Genomic DNA, 5,710 nt, shown 5'->3' with positions numbered 1-5,710 from the left:
GGAATGTACAGCTGAAGCCAGCGATAATCAGCAACGTCATCAAACTTCAATAACATTCAATTTATCATGGTGCAACTTAATTCATGTTCAAAATTTGTGGCCAAAAAATTGAATGTTCTGTGAATATTGAGCATTCCTCCTGATGTTGAGCTGAGATTGTGTCACACCAAACAGTAGTGGTGTTTAAATCCAACCTGTACAAATTAAATTTAAAAGTAAAGTGTCTTCCTGTAAAAGGACTGACAGAATCTAATAAAGTTTTGCTGTGCAATCTGAGATTTGAGCAGATTCTTTATCTTTTACTGATGTTTCATTTTCTTGCTTGTGGTTGGAACCTCATATTGTTTCCATTTGACCAAAGAAAATTTGCCACCAACTTCAATATGAATCCATTTTGGGGCCAGCAGGGACATCAGCCGATGGAAGGCCACAATTTAAAACTGGAAGCTCCTCATTCTGAGTCCCAACCTAAATCTTGATCCTTCAGGAACACTTTCATCAGGAAGGCATCCATTTCTGTCATTGAGAGATGGAGTCATACAGCATGGAGACAGACCCTACGGTCCAACCAGTCCAGGCCGAACAGAATCCCAAACTGAACTAGTCCCACCTGCCTACTCCGGACCCATATCTCTCTAAGCTTTTCCTATTCATGTAGTTATCCAAATGTCTTTTAAATGTCGGAATTGTCCGCAGAAAGTGTCTTTTAAATGTCACCAAGTCTGCAGAAAGTTACTTCCACATGCGAGCCACTCTCTGTGTAAAATAGTTGCCTCATGTCTTTTTAAATGTCTCCCCTCTAACTTTAAAAATGTGCCAATCATCTTGAAATCCATCATCCTAGGCAAAAGACAATTACAATCAACTCTATCTATACCCCTCATTATTTTATGAACTTCTATCAGATCACCTCTTAGCCTCCTCTGCTCTAGTCAAAAAAAGACCCAGCCTCTCCAGCCTCTGTTTATAATTCAAAGCTTCATACCTGAAAACATCCTGGTGAATCCCCCCTGAACCCTTTCCAGCTTGCTAGTTTCATTCCTCTACCTGGGTGATTAGAACTGGACACAATATGCCAGTAGAGGCCTTACCAATGTCATGTACAACCTCAACAGGACTTCCCAACTCCGATTTTCGAAGGACTGAGCAATGAAGGCAAGCAGAGTTTATATCTTGCTAATGGATTTTGTTTTTTGGAGGACTGTGACAAGGCCTTTTCAAGCCTCTTATTAGATGCAATTCAACAGAAGAAATAATTTGGATTCTCATTCTGTATTAGCCCCTTCTCCAAACTATTCCTAATTGCTTCTGATGCAAATGATCATTGAGAGGTGTAGTGTCTGCGAGGTGACAAGGCAGATCTCATCCAAAAACACAACAAAAACAGTGAGGACTTGTACTTAAATAATTATTGGCATGATCACAGGATGACCCAAAGGACTTTGTAGCAGTAGAATTCATTTTGAAGTATCATCGCTATTTGTAATGTGGTGAGCAAAACAGCCAATTTACACAGAGCAACATCCCATAGGTAACAGTGAGATAAATGACCAGGTAAGCTGGGTCACTATGTAGAGGGCAGATTATATCCTGCAATCTTGTGCACCTGTTGATGTACTTTCATTGCTGTAAAACAAGTCAGCAATGAGTACTTTAAATCTTGCTTTTCAATATTTTGCAGAATTATTTCTTTCACATATCCCATTGATGTTATTTATTTGTAATGAAGGTGTAGCTGCAATTTACTTATCATTGCTTTTCACAGAATCATACAGGACAAAAAAGGCCCTTCAGCCCATCACGTTTGTGGCACCGAAGTGACACTAAATCTATAGAATCCCGACACCTTGGCCAATCATCCCACTGAAACCACACGGACCCCCAAAGAGCCTTCTACCCAGACCCATCCTATCCCTGCATTTTTCCCATGGCAAATAGACTGCACACCCCTGGACACTATGGGCAATTGAGCATCGTCAATCCACCTAATCTGCACATCTTTGGACTGTGGGAGGAAACCAGAACACCCAGAGGAAACCCATGTGGACATGGGGAGTATGTGCAGACTCCACACAGACAAGTTGCCTAAGGCTGGAATCAAACCTAGTTCCCTGGTGTTGTGAGGCAGCAGCGCTGCCTATTGAGCTACCATGCCACCCTAAACTAGTCCCACTTTCTCGCACTCGGCTCATAACCTTGAATGTTATGATGGTGGATTGCACCCTTTAGGCACTCTAAAACAATAACCTTTGGTATGCTTTCCTTTATTGGTCAGAACATTGAGGATAGTAGTTTGGAGGTTGTGTTGCGGCTGTACAGGATGTGGGTTAAGCCTCTTTTGGAATATTGTGTGCAATTTGGGTCTCCTTCCTATGGGAAGGATGTTGTGAAACATGAAAGGGCTCCAAAAAGATTTACAAGGATGTTGCCAGGATTGGAGGAAACAGCTAAAGGGAAAGGCTGAATAGGCTATTTTGCCTGGAGTCTCGAAGGCTGAGGGGTGATCTCATAAAGGTTTACAAACTCATGAGGAGCATGGATAGGGTAAGTAGACAAAGTCTTTTCCCTGCAGTGGGGGAGTCCTAAACATAACCCAAATCCTATCCTGCCCAGAACTCTCTTAAAAGCTGTTTTAAAAGTCTCACTAATGTGAGAGGGCTGGGCAGCCAGATAACTAAATGGTTGCGTGCATTTCATGTTTTCCTCTTAGAGGAAAATGATGACTATTGGAGCTGATTATACTCCACTCCACGCACGTGCACACATACAATTTCAGATGTTTATTGATTTCAAATTCCACCAACTGTCATAACAGGATTTGAACCTTGTTTAAACCCCAGAATGTTACCTTGGCATTTGGATTAACAGTCCAGCAATAATACCACAGACCATCGCCTCTGCTGCCATATAATGAGTAATTAGAGACCCAGCTAATGTTCTTTGCGATAGCAACTGGTGTAATTTAAATTGTGTTAATAAATCTGGAAATAAAAGTAGTCTCAGAAATAGCCAGCAAGTCAATTATCATCGATCATTGTTAAATCAGTCTGGTTCACAGATGTCCTTTTAACAAAGGGTCTCTGGCATTCATACCCAGTCTGCTCTATATGTGACCCCAGCCCCACAGCAATGTGCTTGATTCTTAACCATCCTTTGAAATGGTGGGCAGTTAGGGATGGGGATGGCAACAAATGCAGAGCACACCATGAGCACACGATCATGTGATATTTAGAATTGCCACATGTAGTGACCCTTAAACATTATTTGTAATCTCTTGACTTTGATGCCTGAAGAAATTGAATTTAGAAACTTGCACTACTGGCATGCTCTCTCAGAATAATACGAGGAAGTAAAAGACAATTTCTATCCTATTCCATAGAAAGATTTGCATTTAATTTGTATTTTCGCGGATTACTTTATAACTAATGAAGAACAATGGATGTTTTGTTACTGTTGGAGTTAGACAAACAAGTAAGGTAAAAGTCAATTTAACTTAAGGGGAGGTGATAGCTTTGCGGTATTATCTGGGTCAGATATGTAGACGATACCTTTGTAATCATTAAAAACACAGAAATAGAGAACACACACTGGATCATCAACACCACACTCACAGGAATCCGATTCACTAGAGAGGAAGAAAAGGACAACCAACTCCCATTTCTAGACGTGATGGTACAGAGAACACCGAAAGGACAATTCACCACAAAGGAAAGCCACACACACAGACCAAGTCCTAAACTACGAAAGCAACCACCCCAACACACACAAAAGAAGTTGCATCAAGACACTGTTCAAAAGGGCCACAACACACTGCAGTACACCAGAACTGCAAAAAGAGGATGAAGAACAGCTCTACAATGTATTCGCCAAAAACAGATACCCCACAATTTCATCAACAGATGCCTAAGGGAAAGACAACGGAATGAGGGCAGGCCACAACCCAAAGGACTAGCCACACTGCCATACATTAAGAGCATTTCCAAACTGACAGCCAGACTACTGCGACCACTAGGACTCATAACAGCACACAAACCAACAGCCACTCTCAGACAACAACTCACTAGAATGAAGGACCCGATACCCAGCATGAGCAAAACCAATATAGTGTACAAAATCCCATGCAAGGACTGCACAAAACACTACATAGGACAAACAGGAAGACAGCTAACGATCTGCATCCATGAACACCAACTAGCCACGAAACGACATGACCAGCTATCCTTAGTAGCCACACACTCAGATGACAAACAACATGAGTTCGACTGGGACAACACTACTATTATAGGACAAGCCAAACAGAGAACAGCCAGGGAATTCCTAGAGGCATGGGTCTCATCCACAGATTCAATCAATAAGCACATTGATCTGGACCCAATATACCGGCCACTGCAGCGGACAGCTGGAACTGACAACTGGAAGCGGCAGATTCGAATCACGATAAATGCCAGAGGAAATATCACAGAAGCGCTTCACAGGAGGCTCCCAAGCACTGGGGATGTCACCTAGACAGGGGACAAAATGTCTGCAACACAAATTCCCAGCTCGGCGAACAGAACCACAACATTAGTGGTATTATCGCTGGATTGTTAATCCAGAGACCAACAAGCATTCTGGGGATTTGGGTGTGAATCCCACCACAGCAGATGGTGGAACTTGAAGTTTAATAAAAATACCTGGAATTAGGAATCTTGTGATGACCCTGAATCCATTATTGAATGTCAGGGGAAAAACCCATCTGGTTCAGTAATGTCCCTTAGGGAAGGAAACTGTCATCTAAGGTAATGAGAGGCATAGATAGAGTAGATAACCAGAGACTTTTCCCCCTGGGCAGAAATGACTGTCTTGAGGGGTCATAATTTTAAGGTGATTGGAGGAAGGTATAGGGGAGATGTCAGAGGTAGGTTCTTAAGCAGAGTCGCAAGTGCGGTGCTGGAAAAACACAATACGTGGGGCAGCGTCCAAGGAGCATCTTTATGCAGAGAGTGGTGGATGTATTGAATGCACTGCCAGCTGTTGTAATAGAGGCAGAGATGTTAGGGACATTTAAGTGACTGCTGGACAAACCCATGGGCAGCAGTAAAATGAGGTGTGTGTAGGTTATGTTGATCTTAGAGTAAGATAAATGTTTGGTACAAATTCATGAGCCGAAGGGCCTGTTCTGTGCAGGATTGTTCTATGCTCTATGTTCTTACCTGGTCTGGCCTACATGTGATTGCAGACCCACAGCAATGTGGTTGACCCTTAACTGCGGGAAGGGCAATAAATGCTGCCGAGCCAACGATGTTCTCATCCAATCAATGAACAAAAACAAAATCTTTTCACCTGTGATATGTTGTGTTCAATATAGGAGGCCACACAGTAATATAGCAGTGTTCTAACAACCAAAGGCTCCCTATAACAGGAATTCAGCAGTAACAACGTAGCTTGCAGTGTTTCTGATAAATGGAAATATTTGTTGCATGCTGGCAAAGTAACATTTTGTTCCTGTCTAGACCATGTTTCTCTAAGATTCGTTGGAAGGGATTGGCCTTTGGTGTGTGTGTTTAAACAAAAATTGAAGAATTCCTTTTAAAACTTGGAAACCTGTCATTTCAATTCACAATCAGTGCATTTTTTTTTATCATTTATGCTTTCACAGCACTGAGATTAAAGAACAGGACCTTGGTTTCAAGGATCTCCTGAATGTGAGAAATGACTTACAAAATTTAGA

This window comes from Hemiscyllium ocellatum, chromosome 9, assembly GCF_020745735.1.
Source record: "Hemiscyllium ocellatum isolate sHemOce1 chromosome 9, sHemOce1.pat.X.cur, whole genome shotgun sequence".
NCBI classification, from domain to species: Eukaryota; Metazoa; Chordata; class Chondrichthyes; order Orectolobiformes; family Hemiscylliidae; genus Hemiscyllium; species Hemiscyllium ocellatum.
The sequence above is the reverse complement of the archived record's forward strand: the minus strand, read 5'-3'. Positions refer to the sequence as shown.